The sequence below is a fragment of the Canis lupus genome, chromosome X, assembly GCF_003254725.2.
Source record: "Canis lupus dingo isolate Sandy chromosome X, ASM325472v2, whole genome shotgun sequence".
In the NCBI taxonomy this organism is placed as follows: Eukaryota; Metazoa; Chordata; class Mammalia; order Carnivora; family Canidae; genus Canis; species Canis lupus.
The window spans coordinates 26,250,900-26,271,829 of NC_064281.1; the positions used below are offsets into that span (position 1 = coordinate 26,250,900).

General features: G+C 41.4%; 1 long non-coding RNA gene across 1 annotated transcript in view; it reads left to right on the forward strand.

Annotated features, from left to right (window-relative positions):
* Window positions 1–6,263: 6,263 nt before the first annotated feature.
* LOC125754677 (uncharacterized) overlaps window positions 6,264–20,930 on the forward strand; it is an 84,827-nt gene continuing 70,160 nt past the window's right edge. Inside the window, exon 1 of the long non-coding RNA XR_007409422.1 lies at window positions 6,264–6,542. This is a non-coding gene — a long non-coding RNA (uncharacterized LOC125754677). The remainder of the gene's footprint in view (window positions 6,543–20,930) is intronic.

Below are 20,930 nucleotides of genomic sequence, written 5' to 3' on the forward strand. Positions count from 1 at the left end.
GCACTATGTTTTGTGTGGAAAGGGGGTTGATTTGTAGCAAAAAATAACTGAAACACAGGGTCAGAAAATTTTACCAGTATAATGGCTCCACAGGAGGGAAACCGAGGAAAGAAGTTCAGGAATGCCTTGTCAGAGAGGTGACATTCGAGCTGATGAGTAAAAACACCCAGGCAGAATTAGGGAAGAGTTGTTTTTTTGTTTTTGTTTTGTTTTTTTTTAGGGAAGAGTTTTCTAGTTAGTGACCCTGCATGAGGAAAAGCATGGAGGTGTGAAATGATGTAGTGAGTACAGAGGACTACAAGCAGTTTGCGCCGGGTGGTGTGTGAATACATGTGGGGAACTAAAGGTATTTCGAGAGAATGGTGTGTGAATGCGTGTGGGAACTACAGGTATTTTGAGAGAAATGTGAAAATCCAGGAGCCCAGCTCTGGGATTTATTCTCTACTCAATAGGGCACTTGGGACTTTTCAAAACAGAAGGGTGTCAAAATCAGATTTTTGCCTCAGATTACTCTGGCATGAGTGAGAGGTACATTAGAGGGGCATGACATCGCAGAGAATAGTCAGGAAACTTTTGTGGTGACCCAAGGGGAGAAAGTGAGGCTTAAAGGGGCACAACGGTAAGGGATGTGAAGATGAAGGGTGAGGTGCAAATGGTATTGAGGTGGAAAATCTATAGCATTTGAAGATGGATGCAGGTAGTGAGGGAAAGAGAGGAATCAAACTCCCAGCTTTCAGGCTTTGATTCACCATTCTTGACCCTGGCAGGGCAGGAGGCTAAGGTGGTGGGGGAAGAAAGGGATGGCCTGGGTTTTAACTGAGCCCTGTGAGTTCCAGAACATCCAAGAGAGGAGGCCCTGGAGGACGGTCACCACTGGGTTCGAAGTTCAGGAGAAAGGGCTCAATTAACATACTAAAATTTAAAAAAAGAAGTTGTCCAGGACCTGTGCCGAGAGGAAGCTCCTATGTGGGTATTTATCCTGTTATAAAGTAGTAATGTTTTAGAGAAGAGCATGTCTAAAAGATAGCATGTGAGTAGCCAGGACCCCGGAGAGATGATGTAAGCAGTAAGAGGAGTGCTCGGACTTATTTTTCCATTAGCGATGATGAGTTGTGGAGAGCTATAGGCATTGCTTATCCAGGCTCCTTTGTGGCTAATTTGACTGAATTTGTCCTGAGACTGCAATTGTGGGTGTAGTTTGTGGCTGTGAAGGATTTTCTCTGTGTGAAGCTAACTGACCCACCTGGGCTTAAGCTCAGTCTTGGCTGTATTAGGCCCATTCTCCAAACACTGAGCAATCGCCCACATAAGGCCACATGATGTGCCAATCATCCTCATTATGTGATATATCTAAAGGTTTGCAGCACAGGGAAATTACTTTGATGTTTTAGAAAAGGTCTGAGAGCTCATCACAGTTTTGATTCCAAAGAACCCAACTTTGTTACCACATAGTACTTAACTAGGTGCTTATTTTGAAGGCAAATGGAAACTTTTAGGCAGGCATCTAAAGCTCTGTGATAAAGAGTATTACGGGTTTTCTGTGTTCTGTTGGTAGAGCTGCTTATACCCGTCGCTGTGTACGTGAAGAGCCTGATGGGACTCCAGCAGGTAAGTTGTGGCAGATCTGTGTGGATGATTCAAATGGAATTGTATTGCTTTTAATGGGTCCTGAGAAGAGCACAGTAGGCATTTGATTTGAATCTGGACCAGCCTATTGGCTTATTACTTACTTTCTTTTTTTTTTTTTTAAAGATTTTATTTATTCATTCATGAGAGACACGCACAGAGAGAGGCAGAGACATAGGCAGAGGGAGAAGCAGGCTCCATCCAAGGAGCCCGATACGGGACTTGATCCCAGGACTCCAGGATCACGCCCTGGGCCGAAGGCAGGCGCCCAACCACTGAGCCACCCAGGGATCCCCTATTACTTTCTATTTATGTACAGTCATCCTACCATGGGACCATCTTCAATTATGTTGTTAACTTGCTCATTTTTTTTCCTTCTGGCCGTGCCTCTCACATACAGGAATATCTGCAAATGCCCTTAATTTGATTACTTAATATGATTTAATTTTCCCAAATGTCATGGCTTACTTACAAACTAAAACAGAAATGATTTTAGAGCTGGAGCCTGCAGGTCACAGAAAGCCCTGGCCCAGTGCGGGAGTCTGCTCATCTTTCCAATCTGGTGTTTTATCCTTCAGAGTGAGCCACAGGGTGCTACAGTAACAACGTCCCCACCCCCAATCTCAGTGTCTTAGCACTGGAAGAGCTTAATTCTTGATCAGGACCAGTGAGGCAAGTGAAGTGCCTAGGGCACCAAATTAAAGAGGTGCCCACTGTCAGGGTCATGAAAGCACAGGGTCCTGCTTTTACTTGACCTCCATTGTACAGCAATAGAGGACCTGTTCACGATTACTCCATAGGGATCCAGACCGATAAATGCATGATCACCGGAGAAGTAGAACAAAAACATGGCAAACTGCACATGAACTCTTAAAACTTCTGCATACGTCATATGTCACTTCATATGTGGTGACCACTCCAGCTGATTTCCATAGTTTTTATTCCTTAGGTTCTCTATCAGAGAGGACACTGGCACACTGAGCCCATTGCACCGTGCCCATAGCTCTCAAAATTCACCACCAGGGAGTATGATGAATTCTGGGGATAGGTCGCTCATGGATCAGGACTGGCTGCATAGGAGGCCTGGCAAGTGGATGGGCTGTGCTCCTTAACATCATCTGCTCTGCCAAGCAAGGCATTTGCAACCTGCTAGGACAGTGGCAGCCCTGAAGGGAAGCTCTCCTCTTGCCACGGTGCCATGAGCAGCAGCCTTAGTGACCAAGGCTCATCAAACTGCAGCTGAGGAAAGAGCACTGCTCCTCTCTCTACCTCTTAATCCTTCTTATGCGATCTTTTTCATAACTCTGGGAAGCTTTGGGATACATTTTACAGGGAGATGTTCTCCTATGTACAGCTGTTCTATGTCACCACCTGTGGGAAGTGAAGAAGGTCAGTCAATGAGCATTATTTATTATTAGCTGTGGACTCCAGAAAGAGCCGGACAAAAAGGACAAAATATAAAATAAAGAGGAAATTAAAAAATCATGTATTTTATAGGAAGTCCCTTTTTTAAAAAAAAGATTTTATTTATTTGACAGAGAGAGAGAGAGAGAGGGAGAGAATGCACAAGTAAGGGAGTATCAGGCAGAGGGAGAGGGAGAAGCCGGCTCCCCACTGAGCAGGGTGCCCAATGTGGGGCTGAATCTCAGGACTCTGAGATCATGACCTGAGCCGAAGGCAGATGTTTGACCCACTGAGCCACCCAAGCACCCTAGGAAGCCCCCCCTTTTTTTTGCTGTCCCCATTAGACATTCTGATATACTTGCCCTTCGTCTTTGCTGCGTACATGCATAACAAGTTCTTAAATGTCAGCAAGGATTTTTAACATGTTTATTTAAACCACATGGAAGGGGGCATCTGGGTGGCTTAGTGGTTGAGTGTCTGCCTTTGGCTCAGGGCGTGATCCTGGGGTCCTGGGATCAAGTTCCACATCAGGATCCCAGCAGGAAGCCTGCTCCTAGGAAGCCCTTTTAAAGGAAGTTTGGAATTTTTTCAAAGTTAATCAATTCTCATCCAATACCTCTAACTCCCAGATTTGGCGCACCCATTTCATAGATGAGTACTCAAGTCCCCTGGCTGGTTAAGACACAAAATCATGGAGTGAATGACTGCAGTTTAAGGGTGGCTGTCTTTTAGGATTTACACTTTAGCCTTTAGCTTTTCTGTGGTAATAAATCCATGAGTTTAATTTCAGCAGTGATTTTGAACTTGTTTTTTGGTGTAATAGATGAAACATTGAAATTGGTATTTCAGTCAGTTTCTTACTGAGTGTTGATCAGTTACATGTCATATTTGGTTGAATATTTGTGTTGAGATTTGGGAGAAGAGAGGGAATTAAAGATGGATGATATGTCAGTTCTACTGAATATGGTAGCATATCAACTTTTCAAAGCCCTTTATTATGGAATGTTAAGTCCACACTGACCCAGAGCAAGGGGAAGTTGAGTGTAGCTACAGGTCTGGGCCCACATCCAGGTTGAACAGGAAGGATCTAGTCTGATATTTTTTCACTTCCAACTTTTTGGCTCCCTGATTTTGAAGGTAATGGTTCAGTGTGGCATCGATGAGATACTATTTTAGCTTTAGAATAGTCTCCCATCCAAGTACTAACCAGGCCCGACCCTGCTTAGCTTCCGAGATCAGACGAGATCGGGCGCGTTCAGGGTGGTATGGCCGTAGACTAGTTAAAACACAATGCCAAGTATCGGTGAGGAAGTGGTGAGCATATAAAATGGTATAACCTCTTTGGAAAATAGTATGGCAGTTCCTTACAAAGTCAAACGTGGACCTATCCTATGTCTCAGAAATTCTACTCCTAAGTATGTAGGATGTGAAATAGACCACATGTCCACTAAAGGGACTGTAACAGATTTGTTCATGGCAACTTCGTGCATAATATCCCCACCCTGCAAATAACCCAAATAAATGGCCATCAGTAGGTGAATGGATAAGTAAACTGTGGAATATTCATACAATTAGATCATACTGAACAACAAAAAGGAACGAGTCACGGATACACACAACAACATGTATGAATCTCAAATACATTGTGTGGAGCAAAAGAAATCTAAGACACACAAAATGCTATGTATTTCCACTTATATGAAGTTCAACAACAGGCCAAAGTAAGCTATGGCTGTAAAAGTTAGAAAGTGGTTGCCTCTGGCAGGGGAATGGACTAGAAAGGAATGTAAGGGAAGTTTCTAGGATGATGGAAATACTCATGATTGGGATGGTAGTTACAACGGTGTTACAGCTCATCAAGCTATATATTTAAACTCTGCGCTTCTCTGATATGTAGATTATAGTTTGATTTTTAAAAAGACAAAATAAATTCAAGGTATCAGACTTATGGGACCCCGATCTAACTTGCTTTCTCTGCAAGCGTTCTCACTTAGTTTCTTCAAGGAATACTGAAGAAATATTGACGGAATATGTCCTCACCCATAGTCAATTAAGTCAGAGAAAATCAATTTTAACTGTCCCAACTTTACTCTCTACCAGGGAGAATATAAGAGCTACAATGGGGTTTGAATCACCACATGGGGTTGGCCAGCCTTTGCTTCGCTTATCTCCTGTTAACAGCTCATGGTCACAATAGTGGCAGGGCACAATTACAGAGAAGCTCCCTCTTTGTCTACTTAGAATCAATAGAAATACACGATGCCATGCAAGATTAAAGCCAAACCCCTGGTCATCCAGGTGCTGAAAATGGAATGCACTAGCTGCTATTCATCTTCAATGTGCCAGCATGGTTCTGGCAGGTGAAAGGAGCTGCATTGGATATGGGCAAAGCTGTGGCAACAGCAGAGGCAGATGTGCAGAGAGAGCACAGAAGGGAAGGAAGGGGGACAAATATGTCCCCTTTTAATGCCACAAAGGATCACATTACAAGCTTGCAGAGGCAAGCTTGGGTTGGTATCTAGTCTGCATTTCCTGAAATGTGAGATTTGCAGGAGAAAAGAAGGAAAAATCCCACCATTGTCTGATATTGTGCCTTGGAACGCTGTTAAGAATTATGTCTTTTGGGCAGCTCCGGTGGTGCAGCGGTTTGGCGCCGCCTGCAGCCTGGGGCATGATCCTGGAGACCCCGGGATCGAGTCCCACGTCGGGCTCCCTGCATGGAGCCTGCTTCTCCCTCTCCCTGTGTCTCTGCCTCTCTCTCTGTGTCTATGAATAAATAAATAAAATCTTTAAAAAAAAAAGAATTATGTCTTTTGTTTTGGTTTTGTTTTTTGTCTTGGTCCCTCATGCTTTGTAACTTTTTGAAAATCAACAACCCCTGTTATGACCTGTTATCCTTTTATATCATGTTAAGTATTTACATTTTTATATATTTATAACCATGAATGAAATACATTTTAAAAAGGTGGATGTCATAGGTGCTAAAAAAAGGTCTAGGCAGTTATTTAAAACTAAGAGATTTTGAAAAATGAACCATTTTGAGTACACAAACCTACCCTTTGACTATTAGAGCAGGTCTTAAATCAGCGGGTTTCTTTTAAAAGTTCACTTAAAGTTTGGTTTGACCTGACTTTTGTATTGTGACATCATTGACCCTCAACAAATTGCACCCCCTGTGTTCCTGCCCTTGGGTATTCTCCACCCCCAACTCTGACGCTAGGCTTGGCCATGTGACTAGCTGTAGCCAATGGGGAATTAGCAAGTGTGATGCAAGTAGAGTCTTGATAAGCCCACATTGGGGCTCGTCCTCTTCCTAATGCTTGCTCTTAGCATCCAGCCACCGAGCTGTGAGAAAGTCCATGTGGCCAGGTGGAGAGTCCTATAAGGAGGACCGCAAAGGCCCCTGGCCAATAGTTAGCCCCAACTTGCCAGCTCTCTGGATGCGGCCATCTTGAAAATGGATCCCGCAACCCCCAAAGGAGCCTCCCCAGCTGATTCCACATGGAACAGAGGTGAGGTGTCCCTGCTGGCTTGTCCAAATTGCAGATCTGGGAATAAATACATGATTGTTGTTTTTTTAAGTCATTAAGTTTTGGGATGGTTTGTTACATATGCATGAAATAGCACCTAAGCTCTTTTTTGTATATATTTTATCTAGATGTCTGTCACCGACTAAATTTAAGTTGGTATATAGATTTTACCTCTCTGTAGTAGTTTGGGAACTCTATGTTGAGGGAGATTCTGAGGCTGCAATCTAATTTCGCCGAAAAGTATGCACGGCCCTTGTCTTATCGGTTCTGCGCACAGCAGCCAGAGCACTCTTTTAAAAATCAATGTGATTATGTTACTATGTAGCTTAAAATCATCCAGGGGTTTTCCTCTTCACTTCCAATGAAAACCAAATTCCTTATTCTTGTCTGCACTGAATCCCTCTGCTCACTGGTCTCTGCTTGCTTCCCTTCATTTTCAGCTCATGCAGCACTCTCACTCAGCTGCTTGCATGGCCCGGCCTCACACGTTGCTTTTCCGTTCTCTGAACATGCCAAGCCACTGTCCACCTTTGCATCTTTTTACTCATGTTAGATGCTCTCTCTGCATGGAAGGATCATCACAGGACTGGCCTCTTGCCATTCAGGTCTCAGCTTCAATATCAACTCCTCACTCAGCGCAAAGACTGCTGGAGACTCTCTCTCTCTCTCCCTCTCCCTCTGCCCCTCCCACAACTTGTGTGTGCCTTATCTCTCTCTCTCAGAATAATTATTAAAGAAAATTACCTCCTCAGAGAGACTTTTCTGACTCTAGGGATCAATTGACTGTTACTATAATAATATTTTTTTAACAAAGCACCTCAAAATTCAGCAGCTTGACACAACAAGCAGGAATCTCTGATTCACAGGCCTGTGGGATGATTGGGGCAGGTCTGTGCTCTGTCTCAGCCTAGGGTCCTGATTGCCTCCCAGGTGAGCAATCAGAAACCCTCAAGCCTCTAAGGCCCCAACTCTGAGCTCACACGCTGCCCCTCCTTTTGGTCTGGATTAATTCACATGGCCAACATCAATGGGGAGAAAGTACTCTTCCCAGGGAGGGGATATTTTCAGAGCAATAATCAAACCTACCAGACTATCAAATCTAAAGCAGCCACACCACCAGCCCTTACCTTCATTTCACCCAATTTTAATTCTCTGCAAATAATTTATCAGTCTCTGATATTTTTTGTGGTTATTTATTATGTTTGTTGTCTGTGTCCTTTTGCTAGAGCATGTGTTCCATGAAAGCAAAGATATTATTTGTCTTCTTCAATGCCATATTCCTGGCTCATAGAACAGTTTCTTGCTGAGATAAGAGGCCTGATAAGAACAAATGTTAGCTGCAGATATTGGTACAGGGAGAAGGACCTGGAAAGCCACTTATTTTTTTTCAGGTGCAACTTATACAAATATCTATTTTTTAAAAAGATTTTATATATAAGTGACCTCTACACCCAATGTGGGGCTCAAACCCACAACCCTTACCAAGCCAGCCAGGCACTCCCAAATATCTTGATATTTTAACTCAATACTTCTTCTTCCTATAATTTCTCCATCTCTTCCAGTATTGTCTTTCAGTAATGTAAGAGAGATCACGATAACTTGCCTTTAATGCTTTTTTTTATTACCCATCCATCTTTGTGAAAAACTTTTTGTGCCAGATGTTAGCTTTAGAAACTGTGCTTTAACTCAAAGGGGTCTGAGGGGGAAGTATCTTAAAACCCAGATCCTCAAATCAATCTCTTTCAAGTTTCTAGGGATTAGACTTTCCCAGAAGCTAGCCCTGGGACAAGGATTGGAGTACATGTAGTTTATTTGGGTGCATGGACATGAATAGGGCAGTGAAGTAGTGATACAGGGAAGAGAAGACAGCCCATCAATGGGGTCATTATACAATAGCCAAACTGTGGAAGGAGCCTCGGTGTCCATGGAAAGATGAATAGATAAAGAAGATGTGGTTTATGTATACAATGAAATATTCCTCAGCCATTAGAAACGACAAATACCCACCATTTGCTTCAATGTGGATGGAACTGGAGGGTATTATGCTGAGTGAAGTAAGTCAATTCGAGAAGGACAAACATATGTTCTCATTCATTTGGGGAATATAAATAATAGTGAAAGGGAATATAAGGGAAGGGAGAAGAAATGTGTGGGAAATATCAGAAAGGGAGACAGAACATGAGAGACTCCTAACTCTGGGAAATGAACTAGGGGTGGTGGAAGGGGAGGAGGGAGGGGGGTGGGGATGAATGGGTGACGAGCACTGAGAGGGGCACTTGACAGGATGAGCACTGGGTGTTATTCTGTATGTTGGTAAATTGAACACCAATAAAAAATAAATTTATTTTAAAAATGGGGTCATTATTAGGCCATCTACTACCAGAAGCATCTGGAATTTAATCCTACCAGTATTAATGATCCGCCTCAGAATTATCCCAGCCACGGCATGAGGCAGCTGAGAATTTATGCCCTTGTACTTCTCAGCCATTAAAGGCTGCCCAGGGGATTGGGGGCAAAGGGGCAGGAGAGGATGGAGATGTTAACTCCTATACACTTTCACCCAGTTTGTAGAATGATGTGGGTTTGGGCGGCCCGAGGGCAGGCTTCTGACAAAGATTTAGGTGTTCACCTTTGGAAGTGAGGCTGGGCACATGAGAAGTTTAAGCTCAGAGGGGACAGGAGCACAAAAGACCCTGATTAGTCTTTTTTCTTGAACCAGTTCTACTATAGATAATTGACATGCAATAAACTGCATACCTTTTCAGTATACTGATTGATAAGTTTTGACATATGTCTATATCCACGAAACTATCACCACAGTCAAGATCATGGACATAGCCATCGCCTCTGAAAGTTTTCTCTTGCTCTTTTGCCCTCCCATTGCCTCCTTCCCATCCTCAAACCGCCACTGATCAGCTTTCTGTCACAATAATATGCAATTCCTAGAATTGTATGTAAATGGAATCATACGATATGTACTTTCATTTTGTCCCTTTCTTTCATTCAACAGTCATCCATGTTGTTGTCTGTATCAATAGCTCTTTGTTGCTGAGTAGTCTTGTACGCATATAGCACAATTTGGTGGATATTTGGATTGTTTCTACCTTTTGGCTGTTATGAATAGTGCTGCTATGATTCGTATACAAGTCTTTGTGTAGTCGTGTTTTCATATCTCTTGACATCACATTGATAACTTGGAATTGGCCATGAAGGCACTAACTGCACCACAGAAACTGGCAAACACTACAAATCCAAGGCTTTCCCACCTAGAGACTTGGTTGTTGAACATGGGCTACCACACCACTAGATACAGCACAGAATTGGAATTACTGAATCGAAGAATATGCACTTTAAAAAAAGGTATTGATCTATGTTATCAGGGAGGGTTTCCAAAAAGGTTGTAACTCTTGTTTATTAAATAGGTATATCCTTTCTGTCATTTAAAATAGTCCACTCCCTGTAAGCCAGATAGCCACTAAGATGCTGGCCTTTCCTCAGGGTGATCTTGCTATTTTTTCTTGTTGTAAAGAGCAGGAATTTTGGAATATTTATGAAAGACAAACATTTTTAGGCTGGTGTATGCATATATAAGACTTTCATAACAGGGAAAAGAAGACATTAAAAAAATATCAGGCCAGAGAGGTGACATAATCAAATAGGGGAAAAGGGGCCGAAAGGAAACATGACACATGAAATTCTTGTTCCCCAGTACACAGAGTTTTCTCAGTCATTGTTTATAAAGAAACATATTTCCGTACAGTCACACCCAGTAAGCATGTACCATTTCTGATTTACTCATTTAATATTATTTCACATCACATTTCCATGAATGGACATAATGCTCATTATTTCCATTTAGACTACTTCATAATATTCTATTATTATCACTCCCCTATTGTTGAGCAGTTGGGTTGTTTCCAATTTTTTGACTTTATAAATAGAATGACTTCCTGTAAATTTCTTCCTTTGCCTTGTTGATTGTTTTTTCCTTGGATTAGCTTTCTTAAAGGTCTCTTCTGGACATGACTTACTTATTTTGTTCCACATAGACACTTCTCTCTCCTGTCCTAACCTTGCACTTGGTAGGGTAAGGGGTTCTTGCTATGGACTGTCATAGAGCCCTATATAGTCTCCTTTACAACTTACCACACTTTCTTTAGTAATGTGTTTGCTTGTTTTCCCAGCTAGACAGTGGGCTTCACAAGGGGTGGGGGGAGCACAGTGTTTTTTTTCCCTCTTTGTTGGTACCCTATTGCTTATACTGTATTTGCTCAGTACATATTTATTGATTTATCTCACTATCTATTTCTCTTTCTTTTTTCAAGTTGCATTTGACATTAATTCACTCAGGAATTAATACATGAACAACAATTAGTGTCCTACTCTCACCCTGCTAGCTTTGCTGTAGTTAGATGATTGCTAACCCCGAACTAAACCTTGATTTGGCACCAGGCCATGCCTGTAGTAAGCATGAGTCAAAGTTCAAGGCTAGTCAGTATTTCCCTCAGAGATGAGTTAATTATAGGCAATCAAAATGTAAAGGGATTAAATTAGTTAGGCCTGCAAAATTGTCTTTTCGACTTTTCCAAATGCAGCCTTGTACTTAAAATGGGTGTATCTTAGGTCAGGCTCCCCGGAAACAGACTGTAGGATGGAGATTAGTGGACAGGAAGTTACCCTAGGTGTTCTCTAGGGAGATACACCTGTGGGGGTTACTGAGGGTGGGCAGGGCTGGACAGAGGGAGAAGTTGAAGTGTATGACACAGATGCCTCAGCCACCTCCATAAGGAGCTCTAGACCTGGGGTGGTCCTCCAAAGTCATCCTAGATTGAGGTGAGGGAACAGGAACCTTGTACCTACCCCTCACGAGCCAGTCATTGGAAGCAGGGTGCTCCCAGGAAGGGGGCACAGCTTTGGGTAAGAAACTGACTCTCATCAGAGTAATTCCCAGAGAGGGACTGAGCTGTGAGCTAGCTCCATGCCACCACTGCAAGCAGTTGGGAGGATCTGTCCCTCAGTCTTGAAGGGGGGATCTGGGCCACGGGGGTGGGGTGTGTGTGGGGGAGAAATGAACCATCTCAAAGCAGAGTGCTGGGAGAATCCATTAGCAGGTCTTACAACGGGGTGGAGCCAAATCGTCATCTCCATTCAACTTAAGCCCTATTGTTACTGGGGAGCTCTGACCTTTGGAGGAGATAGTGGCTGAAACAGCCCAAGTTTGTGTGGTCTCAGGATGTTTAAAAACAAACAAACCTAACAGTCACCAGCTCCTTTCCTTGAAGGTGTTCTCCCCCTCCCCCAGGCATTCCCTCACAGCTGTTTCCTCAAGCTGAAACCCCAAGAGATGGAGGCAGGAAGGTGTTCTGATACCACCAGGAAGTCTGCCTGCAAAAGTTGAGGATTGTCTGGGGATCCCCAAAGATGCCCTGAGGTTGGGGATGGGCTTGGGTTACCACAGATGCCTTTCCTTCACCGAATCACCACCTATGAAACAGTTTCAAAGGGAACCACAGACATAAATCCCATTACGCAAGCTTATTTACAAGCCTGAATTAGCTCATGTCTGCAAAGCACTTTGAGCAATTTGGATAGACCTCCTAAATTGTTTACTTAAAGTATTACCTCACCCTTAAGTCAATTTCCTAGAGGTAGGATGGGCTAAACAGCTTCTATTAGAAAATAATCTTCTCATGAGCTTTTTCCAACATCTAATATATATTATTAGCAGTTTGATGTGTCTGCTTGTTGAGGCAAGACAGTTATTTTTCACATATTTTCCATACATTTTTATTTACTGTCTTTTAAGAATGAATTATGATTTTTATGCTAAAAAATTATAGCTTAGTACGGCCCACATTTAAGTGAATACTTTTAGGCTAAAAGAATCAGTCATATTTTCAACATAAGGTAACCAGATGTCTTAATTATATGTGTGTGCATGTTCTAGCAAGTTCTATGTTAGAATCCCAGTTCCCTATATACAAATAGCCCCAGTGTCCTCCAGGATCTCAGGCAAGAGACAGCTTCGGTGCCATAAACACTTGAGTCAGTTTCAGACTTGTATTGAATATTCTCATGTATAATGTTAGCAAAGTGGTCAATTTTTAAAAAAAAGCTAGTTATAAGGATATCTGATTCCTGCTCCTCTGGCTGGTACTGCAGCTTCAGTACAGACAGAATGGGTATCCCTTCTTCCCATTAATATGTAACTCATAAGAGTTTCACTATATTTGACCATTTGTGTGTGGGTTGGTTTTGGGGGATGGGAAGCATGGCTTGGTAGATCCAATCTAACTTTTTTTTTAAGATTTATTTATTTGAGAGAGAGGGGGGGGGAAAGAGAGAGAACCTGAGTGGGAGGGGCAGAGAGAGAGAGAGAATCTCAAGCAGATTCTGTGCTGAGTGTGGAGCCCAATACGGGGCTCCATCTCAGAACCCTGAGATCATGACCTGAGCCGAAATCATGAGTCAGATGCTTAACTGACTGCACCACCCAGGCGCCCCCAATCAATGCATAGTAAGAACCACTATGTTATTTTTTTTTTTGTAATCAATGCGCAGTAAGCACCACTATATAAGAGCCCCTAATGGGCTGATACTGGGTGGATGCTCACTGTCTCCAGGCCCACCAGGCCAGCAAGATGAACCCAGACACCCACTACATTGAGGTTATATTTTCTATAGCCACTCCTGCTCCTGCTTCTATAGCATTCAGGGTTCTTTGTCGCAAACAACAAACCCCTCTTGTTAGTTTAAGCTAGAAAAGAGTTTAGAAGGTTCACATGCTTTCCAATAGGGCAGCAGTCACCCAGCAGAAATGCTCAGGTGGGGACAATGTTGCCACTATTCCTTGGGACAGGCAACTCTGATCACATCACTAAGGCTGGGCACTTTTGGGAACTCTGCCACTGATGATTATGGAAACTGGGTATATCTGCTGTTGCCCTGTCACAGTGACTCAGGCAGTGCCTGCTTCTCTATTTATTTATCTCAACCTCTATTTGTTTATTTACTTACTTAGTAATTTAATATGTTATTTTTAAATGTATTTTTTATTTTACAATCCAACACTTGGTGAAAGGGTCACCAGCTTCTGATTCAAAGGCCGGTGTAGGTGTGTCTCACTGGTGAAGGTTAGGGTTCTGTCTGTATTCTTGTGTCCTCTGCCTCCCATGGCTTACAAACTTATCTCCCCTACTTTGAATTAGGTATTTAGAAGGATATGAGAGAGAGAGAGAGAGAGAGAGAGAGAGAGAGATTGTAAGGATGAAGGCCAAATTTCAGAAATTACATCAAAAACCCTTTTACTACTTTATCGTCCCATCAGAAAGGCAATTTTAAACCTCTGAGTACTACTTTTTATAAACCATTAGACTTTCAGCTGTTACATGTTTTTTCCCAAGGAATGTGTAAAACAGTCATCCTTACTCTTAGAAGAAAATTTACGTGATTATTTATATATTCTTGGGGGAGAAATTTCTAAGCATGACATGAAAGCCAGAGACCATAAAGGAAAATATTGATAACCTTTGCTACTTCAGAAAAAACACCATAAACAATGTTAAAACATTTGACAATGGGAAAATATTTGCAACTCATATGACAGGAGACTAATGTCCTTAACATAATAATATCTCTTACAAACCGATAAGAAAGCCTTTAAAACCACAGTATAAAAATGGTCAGAGGATATGTACAAGTAATTCACAAAAGAAGGCAAATAGTTAACAGCCATATGAAAAGATACTCAACCTAACTATTAATAAAAATGCAAATGAAAACAATAGGGCATAATCTCCCCGACAGACTGGCAGGGACAAGAGAGATGTTGCAAACAGACCTAAGCCAATTTGGCAGTCCAGCAAATGTCAAAGTCCTTAAGTGAACATATTAAAGCTGAGTGGTGGCCATATATACGTGCCCTCACAGGTATATATGCTAGTGGCTGGTTTATTACTATGAAATTAAATATTAGACCCGATTCTTCAAATTGTCTCAAACATATGAACACTTATTAGCAAGCAAGTACAAAAGAAGATGAAAGGCTTATTCTGTGGAAGATGCTCCTCTACTGATAACGGAACTGGCTGGTTTTGTAGATGAGTCAGAATTGGAATCAGTGCACTGCTTCAGTGGAATCGGACACCTGGGCTGGAATTTCCTACGTTGCTCCTACAAGGGTTGTAGAGCTCGTGCAGTGTTCTTAGCCGTAATACCACTTGCCAAGAAAAATACCTCTTTTCATTCCTAAAGTGCTATGTCACCCTCTCTGCAGATGTCACCCATCAAATGCTGTTTAAGTATCTCTGGATACTTCAAATGCAAGCCCACACTCACACTCCCAACTTGAGCACACAGAATTACCTTGGGCTCATACAGAAACACTGTCAATATAACAATAGAAAATAAATGGGGAGAAACAGTCATTGCAGATTGGTACCTTTCTGTAAGGCAATTTGTCAACATATACAACAATATCAAGTGAACATACTCTACAAATCAGTGATACTACCTGTGTCATTTTATCCTAAGGAAGGAATTGAACACACGTGCAGAGAATCTGCCCATGAATGGGCATGGCTGCATTATTCTTAATAGTTCAGGGTTGCAAATAATCCAAATTTTGTTAGTAAGATAGTGATGCAGATCAGTGGTTGCTTGGTGGTGGGAGTGGGCGGGCAGGGTGGAAGGGATGCCAGGGCAGGATTACACATGGCCCAGAGGAAGCTTTTGGGATGATAGATGTATTCACTATCTTTGTGGTGATGATTTCATGAATGTATAGATCTATTAAAGCCTTTCAAATTATAGTCTTTAAACATATGCAGCTTATTGTATGTCAGTTTTATCTTAATAAAGGTGTTTAAACAATTCAGTTGATAATGGATAAATAATAATAAGGGGAAGATTTTTTTGACCACTTAACATGTGCCTGATACTATGTCAGGTCTTCTGCAAATCCTGTCTCTTGATTCTTACGTTAGCTCTTTGAATTCAGAACTATCATCATCCCTGTTTCTCATGGATGAGAAAACTGAGGTTTAAAGAACTGATGCCCTGTTCAGAGTTGCACATTTAGAAAGTAGCTAAGAGTAGGAATCAACAAACTGCAGCTCATGGACCAAATCCAGCCTGCCACCTGTTCTTGTAAATAAAGTTTTGTTGGAACACAGCCACGTCCATTTGTTTACATATTGTATATGTCTGCTATCACACAACAATGATAGGTTACAACAGAGATCACGTGGCTCATGTGATGGTTAATTTTATGTGTCTACTTGGCTAGGCCATGATACCCAGATATTTGGTCAAATATTATTCTAGACGTTGCTGTAAAGGCATTTTTCAGATAAGATTAGCAGTTAAACCAGTAGGCATTGAGTAAAATGGATTACCCTCCATCGTATGGGTAGGCCTCATCCAGTCACTTCATAGAAAAAGACTGATGTCTCTGGCAAAAGAGGGAATTCTGCTAGCAGACTGCCTTCGGGTTGCAATTCTTCTCTGGGGCTCCAGCATGATGGTCCACCCTGCAGATTCTGTTAGCTCACAGTCATGTTAGCTAATTCCTTAAAATATCTCTCTCCACATATAAATATGTAGAGAAAGAGAGACATAAATAGTAATATCTGTAGACACAAAGTCTATAGATATCTATATAGATCTGTATCTCTGTGTCTAGATATCTATAGATAGATCAGCCTGTACGTCTGTGTCTGCATCTATGTACCTTGTTGGTTCTGTTTCTCTGGAGAACCCTGAATAATATAGCCTTCAAATCTAAAACATTTATTTGGCCCTTTACAGAAGAAGTTTTCTAACCCTTAGTTTAGAGCTTGGATTAGAATCCAGACAAATAAGATGTAGAGCTTGCACTCTCAGCTATTACCATACACAAAACCTCCAACCAATGGAATGCTTTATGGCCACTAAAAATTATGATAGCGAGGGGTGCCTAGGTGGTACAGTCAGTTGGGTGTTTGACTCTTGGTTTTGGCTCACGTTGTGGTCTTGGAGTCATGGGATCGAACCCTGGTCAGGCCCTATGCTCAGCAGTCTGCTTGAGACTCTCCCTTCCTCTGCTCCTTCCCCTTGCATGCTCTCTCTCTGGAATAAATAAATAAATCTTTAAAAAAATTATGAGAGCTATGCTTACTGCTTTGAGAAAATGTTCAGAATTTATTGCTAAACAAAGAGAGCAGGTTATATCTGTGTTTATAGTATTATCACATTTCTATTAGAAAAAGTATGCATGGGGAAAGTTATAAAAAAAATATATGGAATATTGTTAACAGTGGTTTTCACCAAACACTGGATTATGAGTGGTTTTTACTTTTGCTTTATACCTCCTTGTATTGTCTGAATATTTCACAATGAACATATAATCAGAAGGAAAAATGACAAAGCAATTTTATTCTGAAATTGCAAAGAGAATGTCTAATGATTTGGTTTTTATACTGCCTCAAAATTACCCCCAAATTATGTCCAGGTCAAGGTGTCTACATCAAAATGTACTTGATGGCAAAACAGTGACAGCTGTATAGTAACCACATCCCTCTCCGCTGTGTCCTCCTAGTTCATTTTCCATACAGCCGGCAGTCTGAGTGGTCTTTCAGAACTATTCATCTGACTGTGTTACTCTTGTGCTTAAATTCTTTCAATGGATTCCCATCTAAGGTCCAAATTGTTATTAGCGTGACACACAATGTTTTGGTCCTTGGCTCTTGCTGCACTTGTCTTGCCCATTCTGTTCCAGCCATACTGAGGTATGTGCAGTTCCTGAAAACACCCTGGTTCTTATCTTGGTCTGACAGGAGTTAGTTTCATTTTTGCCACTGAGAGCAATCACTAGATCTTATCTTTGTTTTTTCAGTTCCCAGAATAGTAATAAAAAGGGGAGTAAAAGATGGCTGAATGTATAGAATGCAGAACCTTTATGATGTTAATGAGTTTTCAACTTTGTTCCTGGTAGACAAGATGGCCAGAAAGGTGACATTTCATTTCATGGAGGTGTTGCTCTTGGGCACCTAATCATAAGATACTACATTGCTTGAATAAAAAGTATGTTTTTAGGTCTCTCCCTCTGTGACAAAGACCGGCTACATGTTTGCCAATCCATTTCCTTTCCCTGGGCACCCAGAAAAACTCCTTCTTAGCCTTCCTTGCAGTGAGTTTTGGAAATTGTGACTGAATTCTCACCAATGGGAATATGAACAGAAATGATCTGTGCCTTCCACCAATGTGCTTCCTGCATATTCTCATTTTCTGCTCCATGTGGTTGGACTCAAAGGCCTCCCAAATGGTGGAGTTGCAAGACTGTTCCCTGATCTATGATGTGGTCTAGGAAGAAATCTTTGTTGACTTTAGCGACTGAGACTGTGGGGTCTATTTGTTATTGAAGCCCAACCTAGCTTCTCCTGACTACACCATCTTCCAAAGAAAGTTTTATAACTCTGGTTGTTTATAAGCTGGGCAGTACTTACATGGTCACTTTAATTTGACACTTCAGAATGCAGATGTCGGACCATATCTCCTTATTCAGCTTCTTCATTTTTATTTTCCAAATGATTTGAAAGAGAAACATGGAGTAAGATAATGACTATTCAGTAGAAAGCAAAAAATAGTACAGAGCACAAATAACTCACAATTAGCATAACAATTCTTGCTATTAATGTGAATCATTCATTTCTTCTCTAAATTTTTTTATAGTTTAGAAATCTGCAGTGTTTAATAGAAAGCTCCAAATACACTGCCTTTTTGATGAAAGGGGGGTTGTATACATTTATCAAATACGTGCATATATTATGTGTTTAATTCGTTGATTCATTTATGTAGGGATGAAATCCAACCAAAAATTAATTAGGACCTACTGTGTGTGTTTTGTTGTACAGCAATGCTCTTCAGTTGGTATGCAGATGGGGTCGTTGGTAGATTAAAGCTGCTTTTCTGTTAAATAATCTTTGCTAAATGTGACTAGAAATGTGGAATTTTTTTTATTGGCAATTATGATCCTTGGGCTGCATGTTACTCTATTAGACATCTGGCTGCCAATTCTGTACAGGACCTTTTCATGACCATCATATACTGCAGGGAACACTAATTTACTCTGAAGATCAAATTAATTGAAAAGGGGCTTTTCCAAACAAAACATGGGAAAAGATATTATCATAGTGCTTGCAAATGTAAGTGTTTGATCCAGTATAGGGGTCTTATCTATGACATTTTATCCGATTCTCCTTATTTAATTAGCACACTATCCTTGTGCTACCACTTTTAGCTTGTGGGAGCTTATATCATGACCTACGGCAGTTATTTCTTACCTGGATCCTCTAGTGGACTGGGAGTTACACACTAACCCCCATTTAGCTTCATATCCTAAGTGCCTGGCATGGAATAGAAACCCAATAGATGCTTATTTTATGCATATTCACATAATTATTTAGACTATCGTGCTTTCAGAGTTAGAAGAAACCCTTAAACAAACTCTGCTTTTATATCAGTACAGCAGGGTGGTATATAGTTTCAGGATATCAAAATATTTATTTACTTACTTACTGAGGTATAATTGACCTATAACATTATGCTAGTTTCAGATGTGCAACATAATGATTTGACATTTGCATACACTGCCAAATGATCATTGCAATAAGGGTCGTGACCATCTGTCACCATATATAATTACAGATTTTCTTCTTGTGACAAGAACGTTTGAGATCTACTCTCTGAGCAACTTCCAAATATACAATACCATTTTATTAGCTGCAGTCACTGTGCTGTCCATTACATCCCCAGGACTTATTTTATAAGGGGAAGTTTTTACCTTTTGTCTCCATTGACTCGTTTTCCTACCCCCCCATCCCACCCTTCTGGCAACCACCAATCTGTTCTCTGAATCTAGGAGCTAGGATACCAACATTTTTTTTAAAAAAAGATTTTATTTCTATATTGGTGAGAGACACAGAGACACAGGCAGAATGAGAAGCAGGCTTCTCTTGCAGGGAGCCTGATGCGAGACTCAATCCCAGGATCCTGGGATCATGCCCTGAGCCAAAGGCAGATGCTCAACCACTGAGCCACCCAGGTGTCCCAGGATTCCAAAATTTTTAAAGAGAAACATGGTAGGAGAGTGGGAGGAGGTGGAAGAAAGATTTAAAGAAGACTTTACTTTGTGACCTGTACTAGAGCAGAATGCCAGAATGGGCTACAGGGTGTTAATGTATTGTGAGGTGCTGGGACATCTTGTCATATGCGGAAAAGAACAGGTTTAGATGAGACATCCGGCCAAAGAAGCCAGGGGAGGTAAAGGTTTGTTGTGGGGCTGTTAGACATTCTTTTTTTTATTTATTTTTATAAATTTATTTTTTATTGGTGTTCAATTTGCCAACATGTAGAATAACACCCACTGCTCATCCCATCAAGTGCCCACCTCAGTGCCCGGCACCCAGTGACCCCCACCCCCTGCCCACCTCCCCTTCCACCACCCCTAGTTCGTTTCCCAGAGTCAGGAGTCTCTCATGTTCTATCTCCCTCTCTGATATTTCCCACTCATTTTCTATCCTTTCCCCTTTATTCCCTTTCACTATTTTTTATATTCCCCAAATGAATGAGACCATATAATGTTTGTCCTTCTCCGATTGACTTATTTCACTCAGCATAATACCCTCCAGTTCCATCCACATCGAAGCAAATGGTGGGTATTTGTCATTTCTAGTGGCTGAGTAATATTCTATTGTATACATAAACCACGTCTTCTTTATCCATTCATCTTTCGATGGACACTGAGGCTCCTTCCACAGTTTGGCTATTGTGGACATTGCTGCTATAAACATCGGGGTGCAGGTGTCCTGGCATTTCACAGCATCTGTATCTTTGGGGTAAATCCTCAGCAGTGCAATTGCTGGGTCATAGGGCAGGTCTATTTTTAACTCTTTGAGGAACCTCCACACAGTTTTCCAGAGTGGCTGCACCAGTTTACATTCCCACCAACAGTGCAGGAGGGTCCCCCTTTCTCCATATCCTCTCCAACATTTGTTGTTTCCTGTCTTGTTAATTTTCCCCATTCTCACTGGTGTGAGGTGGTATCTCATTGTGGTTTTGATTTGTATTTCCCTGATGGCAAGTGATGCAGAGCATTTTCTCATGTGCTTCTTGGCCATGTCTATGTCTTCCTCTGTGAGATTTCTGTGCATGTCTTTTGCCCATTTCATGATTGGATTGTTTGTTTCTTTGCTGTTGAGTTTAAGAAGTTCTTTATAGATCTTGGAAACTAGCCCTTCATCTGATATGTCATTTGCAAATATCTTCTCCCATTCTGTAGGTTGTCTTTAGTTTTTTTGACACTATCTTTTGCTGTGCAAAAGCTTCTTATCT